Source organism: Neovison vison, chromosome 3, assembly GCF_020171115.1.
Source record: "Neovison vison isolate M4711 chromosome 3, ASM_NN_V1, whole genome shotgun sequence".
Lineage (NCBI taxonomy): Eukaryota > Metazoa > Chordata > Mammalia > Carnivora > Mustelidae > Neogale > Neogale vison.
Window position 1 is genome coordinate 217,039,453 of NC_058093.1, and position 9,683 is coordinate 217,049,135.

The following is a 9,683-nucleotide window of genomic DNA, read 5'->3' on the forward strand; positions in this document are numbered from 1 at the left end:
GGGAGACAAAGAGATTCCTAATCATAGGAAACAACCTGAGAGTTATTGGAGGGGAGGGGGGGTTGAAGGGATGTGGTAACTGGGTGATGGACATTGGGGAGGGTATATGTTGAAATGAACACTAAGTACTATATAAGACTAATGAATCACAGACCTATACCCCTGAAACAAATAATATATGTCAATAATTGAATTTAAATTTTAAAAATAAATAAATTAGAATCTATAGTTGTAAAACATTTTTTTAAAAGAACTATTATAGGGACTCCTGGGTGGCTCAGTGGGTTAAGCCTCCGCCTTCAGCTCAGGTCATGATCCCAGGTCCTTGGATCAGGCCCCGCATTGGGCTCTCTGCTCAGCAGGGATCCTGCTTCCACCCCCTCCTCTCTGCCTGCTTCTCTGCCTACTTGTGATCTCTCTCTGTCAAATAAATAAATTAAATCTTTAAAAAATAAACTATTATAACCATACTGTATAAGGTAAAGACAAACACTTTTGAATGAATGGAAAGACAGAAATTCTCAATAGAAAATAAGCTAAATGGAAAATTTACAACAGAGAAATACAATATTTGTAATAAAAAGAATCACTGGGTGGCCTCAATAACTGAATGAAGATGTAGAGAAAATAAGAAATTTGAAGATTTTTGAATAAAAAGTATCCAATCTGAAAAACAAAAAGAAAAAAATTGAAAAAATTAACAAAGCCTCAGAGACTTGTGGGACAATAAAAGGCCTGGCATTCAGGTAATTAGAGTCCCTGAAGAAAAGGAGAAAAGACTGGCACAGGAAGAAAAAATAATAATGGAGAAATAATGGCTGGAATTTTCCCAAATTGGGGGAATGACATAAATTTTACCAATTCAAGAACCCCCAGAAACCTCCAAACAGAATAAACTTGAAAAAAAAAAGTCAAAATACATAACAATTAACAGTAAAGGACATTTTTTTAAGATTTATTTATGTATTTGAGAAAGAGAGAGGGCATGAGTGGGGGGAGGGGCAGAGGGAGAAAATCTCAAGCAGGCTCCCCACTGAGCACAGAGCCCAGTGTGGGACTCAGTCCCACAACCCATAAAATTTTAGCTGAAACAACACATTACATATAGGGGAAACACAGTTTGAGTTACAACAGGTTTCTCACCAGAAATCACAGAGACTAGAAAACAGTAAAACAACATTTTAAATTGTTGAAAGAAAAGAACCATCAATAAAGAATTCTGTATCCAGTGAAACTATCCTTAGAAAGAAGGTGAAACAAAGACATTCTCAGATTAAAGAAAACTAAGAGAAATTTGACAGCATATAGACCTGCTCTAAAAGAAATGCAGAAAGAAATTCTTTAAATTGAAGAGAAGTAATCCCAGAGGAAAACTTAAAACTTCAGGAATAAAGAAAAAGCAACAGAAATGAAAAATATTTGGGTAAACAAACCTTATACTTCACAAAAACTAACTCAAAATGGTTCACAGACCTAAATGAAAATGCAAAACTATAAAACTCCTACACAGCAATGTAGGAGAAAATCTAGGTGACCTTAGGTGTGTGATAACTTTTTAGATACAATCAGATAAGAACAATCCATAAAATAAATCACTGATAAGTTGGAATTCATTAAAATTCAAAACTTCTGCTCTGCAAAAGACATTGTCAAGAGAATGAGAAGACAAGCCACAGTCTAGGAGAAAATATTTTCAAAATGCACATCTGAATTAGAGAATCGATCCCATTTACTATAGCACCAAGAACCTGGGACTAAACCTAACCAAAGAGGTAAAGGATCTGTATTCAAGGAACTACAAACACTCATGAAAGAAATTGAAGAAGACAAAAAAGATGGAAGACCATTCCATGCTCTTGGATTGGAAGAATAAACATTGTTAAAATGTCTATACTGCCTAGAGCAATCTATACTTTTAATGCCATTCCGATCAAAATTCCACCGGTATTCTTCAAAGAGCTGGAGCAAATAATCCTAAAATTTGTATGGAATCAGAAGAGACCCCAAATCTTTACAGAAATGTTGAAAAACAAAAATAAAACGGGGGGCATCACATTACCTGATTTCAAGCTTTACTACAAAGCTGTGATCACCAAGTGGTTTTAATATGCAATCAAGTTTAAGGCAGTTATTTCCCCACAAGTGTATGTAAGATCTCTAGAGCTACTTTTTCTTCTCAGGTTCCTCAAAAAAATAAGTCTGACCCAGGAGGTCTGTAACAAAGACCCACTGGGTTAGAAAAGATGATCCATGAATCCCTTAAAATGAAAGTGTAGGTTGATTGCACTAGAAATGTTTCATTTGGAGAAAAGGAGACTCAAAACGCACAAGGTTATTGTCTTCAGGTTTCTGAAGGGTGATCAGGTGGAAAGAATAGATATTTTTTTTTTATTTCTAGTGGGCAGACAGGAAACAATGGGTGAAAAGGGCACAGAACCCAGTTCTAACAACAGTTAATCTGCAAATAGAATGGGATGCCTCATGAAGGTGTGAGCTTCAAAGACTAATCAGCAGAAGTGGGTTAACCCCTTATCTAAGAATTTATACAGGGCATTCTAGCCCTGGATGAAAGATTAGATCCAACAGCCTCTTAGGCCTAGATCTGTTCTAAAATTCATGACATTCCAAGCACTGAACAGAGGAAGCTGAATTCCCCTAGACTCTTCAGCTGAGTAAAATTTGAGAGATACTACAGGGTCCTACATACCCAAAATCTCTCTTCTGCCTGAAATTCCATTTCACTTTCACAAAAACTTAATAATACTCAAAAAATGGGAGGTACTCAGTGGAAAAAATTGTTCAAAGGGTACATGGATGGCACAGTTAGTTAAGCATCTGACTCTTGATTTCACCTCAGGTCATGATTTCAGGATTGTGATTGAGCCTCACATCAGGCTGCACGCTTGGTGGAGAGTCTGCTTCAGGAGTCTCTCCCTCTCTGTCTGTCCCTTCACCTGCTCGCTCGCTCTCTCTCTCTCTCTCTCTCTCTCATGAATAAATAAATCTTTTTTAAAAGAAAAGAAAAGAAAATTCTTAGGGAAAGAAAAAGAAGATATGGCCCTGCCTCCAACTGGCTACCTCATCCCCCTGGATCTCAGATTAAATTCTGGAAATCCTCCCACTTCCCCAGAAATCTGATTTAAGTGTTCTCCTTGTACCCCTTTAACCCTGTGTACATCTCATAGCACCCATCAAACTCCATTGCCTATTTCTTCATTTGACTATGAAGTCTGTGAGGACAAAGAATAAACAAATGCACAAAAATAAATATCCAGTATATAACTTTTTATAGGACTTTTTATAATTCAATAAGGGAAAAAATGACCCAGTATGGGGAGGGGAGATGTGGTAAGGATATGAATAAGCAATTCAAAATCAGGAAACCTAAAGGGCTGATAACCTACAAAAAGATGCTCCATTTCAGTAGTAATAAGAGAAGTACAGTTTAACATTTCATTCTAAACAGTATGAAGTTAAAATGTTAAAAATACAGCTACTCTACAACCTAGCATTTATACCACTAGGTATTTATTCAAAGGATACAAAAATAGTGATTCAAAGTGAACATGCACCCCAGTGTGTCCAGCAGCATGTCCACAATATCCAAAATATGGAAAGAGAGCCCAAATTTCCATCAATAGATGAGTGAATAAGGAAGATGTGTTATATATACACACAATGAAATATTACTCTGCCATCAAAAAGAATAAATTCTTGCCTCTTACAATGACATGAATGGAAGTAAAGAGTATTATGCAAAGCAAAATAAGTCAGAGAAACACAAATACCATATGATTTCACTTGTGAGTGGAATTTAAGAAACAAAACAGATGAATATAGGAGAAGGGAAGAAAAAATAAGCTGAAAATTGAGAGGGAGGCAAACTGTAAGGGATGATGAATTCTAGAAAACAAACTGAGGGTTGCTGGAGGGGAAGTGGGTGGGGATATGGGGTAATTGGGTCATGGGCACTAAGGAGGGCACTTGATGTAATGAGCACTGGGTGTTTTATGCAACTGATGAATCACTAAATTCCACCCCTGAAACTAATAAAAAAATTTTCATTCTATGTCTATCTGATCAGCCAATATGAAAAAAAGACAACAGCAGGTATAAGAAAGGATGTGAAGAAGGGTGGATTTTAGTGCATTACAGATAGAAATATAAATTAGTACAAATACTTTGAATAAAATCTGGTCATCTCTACACAAGCAACAACCTCTTTAACCACAGCTGCAGCAACTACTTAGAAACATCGTCAAAAGCAAGGGAAGCAAGGGCAAAAATGAACTATTGGGACTTCACCAAGATCAAAGCTTTTGTACAGCAAAAGAAAACAGTTCAACAAAACCAAAAGACAAACGATGGAATGGGAGAAGACATTTGAAATGACATAGCAGATAAAGAGCTAGTATCCAAAATCTACAAAGAACTTATCAGACTCAATACCCAAAGAACAAAGAATCCAATCAAGAACTGGGCAGAAGCCCAGGACCTGACGGATTCCCTGGGGAATTCTACCAAACCTTCCAAGAAGAAATAACACCTATTCTCCTGAAGCTGTTTCAAAAAATTGAAGCAGAAGGAAAACTTCCAGACTCTTTCTATGAAGCCAGCATTACCCTGATCCCCAAACCAGGCAAGGACCCTACCAAAAAGGAGAATTTCAGACCAATATCACTGATGAATATGGATGCTAAGATTCTCAATAAGATCCTAGCCAACAGGATCCAACAGCACATTAAAAAGATTATCCACCATGATCAGGTGGGATTCATCCCTGGGCTACAAGGATGGTTCAACATTCGCAAATCAATCAATGTGATACAACAAATTAATATGAGAAAGGAGAAGAACCACATGGTCCTCTCAATTGATGCAGAAAAAGCATTTGACAAAATCCAACATCCGTTCCTGATTAAAACGCTTCAAAGTATAGGGATAGAGGGAACATTCCTGAACCTCATCAAATCTATCTATGAAAGACCCACAGCAAATATCATCCTCAATGGGAAAAAGCTTGCAGCCTTCCCATTGAGATCAGGAACAAGACAAGGATGCCCACTTTCACCACTCTTGTTCAACATAGTATTAGAAGTCCTAGCAACAGCAATCAGACAACAGAGAGAAATAAAAGGTATCCAAATTGGTAATGAAGAAGTCAAACTCTCTCTCGTCGCAGATGACATGATTCTTTATATGGAAAACCGAGAAGACTCCACCCCCAAACTACTAGAACTCATACAGCAATTCAGCAACGTGGCAGGATACAAAGTCAATGTGCAGAAATCAGTGGCTTTCTTATACACTAACAATGAAAATACAGAAAGGGAAATTAGAGAATCGATTCCATTTACTATAGCACCAAGAACCATAAGATACCTTGGAATAAACCTAACTAAAGAGGTAAAGGATCTGTACTTGAGGAACTATAGAACACTCATGAAAGAAATTGAAGAAGACACAAAAAGATGGAAGACCATTCCATGATCTTGGATCGGAAGAATAAACATTGTTAAAATGTCTATACTGCGTAGAGCAACCTATACTTTTAATGCCATTCCGATCAAAATTCCACCGGCATTCTTCAAAGAGCTGGAGCAAATAATCCTAAAATTTGTATGGAATCAGAAGAGACCCCGAATCGCTAAGGAAATGTTGAAAAACAAACATAAAGCTGGCGGCATCACCTTACCTGATTTCAAGCTTTATTACAAAGCTGTGATCACCAAGACAGCATGGTACTGGCATAAAAAGAGACACATAGACCAGTGGAACAGAGTAGAGAGCCCTGATATGGACCCTCAACTCTATGGTCAATTAATCTTTGACAAAACAGGAAAAAATAGACAGTGGAAAAAAGACAGTCTCTTCAATAAATGGTGCTGGGAAAACTGGATAGCTATATGTAGAAGAATGAAACTCGACCATTCTCTTACACCGTACACAAAGATCAACTCAAAATGGATAAAAGACCTCAACGTGAGACAGGAATCCATCAGAATCTTAGAGGAGAACATAGGCAGTAATCTCTTTGATATCAGCCACAGCAACTTCTTTCAAGATACGTCTCCAAAGGCAAAGGAAACAAAAGCGAAAATAGACTTCTGGGACTTCATCAAAATCAAAAGCTTCTGCACAGCAAAGGAAACAGTCAAAAAAACAAAGAGGCAACCCACGGAATGAGAGAAGATATTTGCAAATGACAGTACAGACAAAAGGTTGATATCCAGGATCTATAATGAATTCCTCAAACTCAACCCACACGAAACAGACAAACACATCAAAAAATGGGCAGAAGATATGAACAGACACTTCTCCAATTAAGACATACAAATGGCTATCAGACACATGAAAAAATGCTCATCATCATTAGCCCTCAGGGAGATTCAAATTAAAACCACATTGAGATATCACCTTACACCAGTTAGAATGGCCAAAATTAACAAAACAGGAAACAACATGTGTTGGAGAGGATGTGGAGAAAGGGGAACCCTCTTACACTGTTGGTGGGAATGCAAGTTGGTGCAGCCTCTTTGGAGAACAGTGTGGAGATTCCTCAAGAAATTAAAAATAGAGCTTCCCTATGACCCTGCAATTGCACTCCTGGGTATTTACCCCAAAGATACAGATGTCGTGAAAAGAAGGGCCATCTGTACCCCAATGTTTATAGCAGCAATGGCCACAGTCGCCAAACTATGGAAAGAACCAAGATACCCTTCAACGGATGAATGGATAAGGAAGATGTGGTCCATATACACTATGGAGTATTATGCCTCCATCAGAAAGGATGAATACCCAACTTTTGTAGCAACATGGACGGGACTGGAAGAGATTATGCTGAGTGAAATAAGTCAAGCAGAGAGAGTCAATTATCATATGGTTTCACTCATTTGTGGAGCATAACAAATAGCATGGAGGACAAGGGGCGTTAGAGAGGAGTAGGGAATTTGGGTGAATTGGAAGGGGAGGCGAACCATGAGAGACTATGGACTCTGAAAAACAGTCTGAGGGGTTTGAAGTGGCGGGGGGGTGGGAGGTTGGGGTACCAGGTGGTGGGTATTATAGAGGGCACGGCTTGCATTGAGCACTGGGTGTGGTGAAAAAATAATGAATACTGTTTTTCTGAAAATAAATAAATTGGAAAAAAAAAAAGAACTGGGCAGAGGACATGAACAGACATTTCTGCAAAGAAGACATCCAGATGGCCAACAGACACATGAAAGATATCATGAAAGCATTAATACCGATATCAACATCACTCAGCATCAGGGAACTACAAATCAAAACCACAATGAGGCTCTCTGCTCAGTAGGGGGCCTGCTTCCCTTCCTCTCTCTCGTCCTGCCTCTCTGCCTACTTGTGATCTCTCTCTCTCTCTCTCTCTCTCTCTCTCTCTGTCAAATAAATAAATAAATAATCTTTTTAAAAATCTTAAAAAAAAAAAAACCCACAATAAGATACCACCCAATACCAGTCAGAAAGGCTAAAATTAACAAGTCAGGAAATGACAGGTGTTGTGAGGATGCAGAGAAAGGGGAACCCTCCAACCCTGTTGGTGGGAATGCAAGCTGGTCCAGCCACTCTGGAACACAGTATGGAGGTTCCTCAAAAAGTTGAAAATAGAGCTACCGTATGACCCAGCAATTGCACTACTGACAATTTACCCTAAAGAAACAAATGTAGGGATCCAAAGGGGCACATGCACCTGAATGTTTATAGCAGCAATGTCCACAATAGCCAAACTAAACTATCGAAAGAACCTAGATGTCCATCAACAGATGAATGAGTAAGGAAGATGTAAGATTATACACACACACACGCACACACAAAAACACACACACACTGGAATGCTATGCAACCATCAGAAGAAACAAAATATTGCCATTTGCAATGACGTGGATGGAACTAGAAGGTATTATGCTGAGCGAAATAAGTTAATCAGAGAAAGACAATTATCATATGATCTCTCTGATATGAGGAATTTGAGAGGCAGGGCAGGAGGCTGTGAGGGGTAGGGAAGGATAAAATGAAACAAGATGGGATCAGGAAGAAGACAAACCATAAGAGACTCTTATCCCATGAAAAAACTTGAGGGTTGTTGGGGGCTTGGAGGGGTAGGGATAGGATGGCTGGATTATGGACATTGGGGAGGGTATGTGCTATGATGAGTGCTGTGAAATGGGTAAGCCTGATTCACAGACCTGTATACCTAGGGCAAATAATATTATGTTAAAAAGTTAAAATTAACATTATAAGTTAATTTTTTAAAATCTGGTTATCTCAAAAAAAAATCTGGTCATCTCTAATAAAGATAAAGATATGCATGTAGTTTTAACCACTTCCACCTCTAAGTACTTACCCTAAAGAAACTCCTATGCCTTATACATACATGCAAAGTGACATGCATAAGAATGTTAATCACGGGTCTATCTGTAATAACAAAAAAAAGTAAAAGCAAAATGTAACTGAAAATAAAGTTATCCTTAGAAGGGAATATCAAATAGCTATAATATATGTCATCATGGATAAATCTCAAAAACTGAATATTGAGTGAGAAAGACAACATTGCAAAGAATTTACAGTATGCTTCCATTATATGGACTTTTTTAAGTTTATTTACTTTTTTGGTAATCTCTGCATCCAAGATGGGGCTCGAACTCATGATCCCAAGATCAAGAGTCACATGCTCTTCCACCTAAGCCAGACAAGCAACCCTATATATATTTTAAACCACCCAAAACTGTACATGTGTGTATGTGGAAAGAGAGAGACACTGATAAACAAAAAGAGAAAGTTTATGGGTACATACATGTGTAGAAATGAAGTATAGAATTGAACATAAAGGGGTGTCTATGTGGCTCAGTTAAATGTCTGACTTCAGCTCAGGTCATGATCTCAGGGTCCTGGGATAGAGCCCCACAATGGGCTCCATGCTCAGCAGGAAGTCTGCTTCTCCCTCTCCCTTTCCCTCTGCTCTTCCCCTAACTCATGTTCTCTCTCACTCTTTCTCTCTCTCAAATAAATAAATAAAGTAATAAAATAAAATAAGATATAAATAAACATAGGAATAATAAATGAAATCTTCAAGATAGTTACCTCTGGAGAAGAAGGAAGAAAGATTGAAGGGCAGAGCTTTAGCTGAAGCTAAACAATTTAATTATTTTTTAAAAGGACAAAGAGATCTGAAACAAAGAGCACATACACAAATAAGTATAAGACAAAGAGAGAGTGTGATAATATCAGAACAAGCAAAGCGCTATGAAGAAAGAGATTTGTGAGCCTGGAAGATCCAGGAAGACTTCACAGAGGGGAGAACTCAGAGCCTGGCCTTGAAGAGTGGTAGGATTCTGTAGCCTGAGATAGGATATGGGAGAACATGAGCAAAGGCATAGAAATGTGAATAGTAAAGGAGACTGGACCCAGATGACCCTTAAGCAATTGAGGTAAAGGAGTGGGAGGGGAGAGGGTGATAGGGCTCTTCTAGTAGGTGAGGGTAATGTTTATTTATGTGTTTGTTTATTTTGCAGGAAATCTCTCCAGGCTTTATGAGCAACTTGGAGGTCAAGCTCTGCTTTTTTATGGCCTCACTGTATATATGGTAGTATATTGCATATACAAAAACAGTTACCCATAAAAGGATAGAATGAAAGCAGTGTCATCTAAGACTCCTGGAGTTTTGC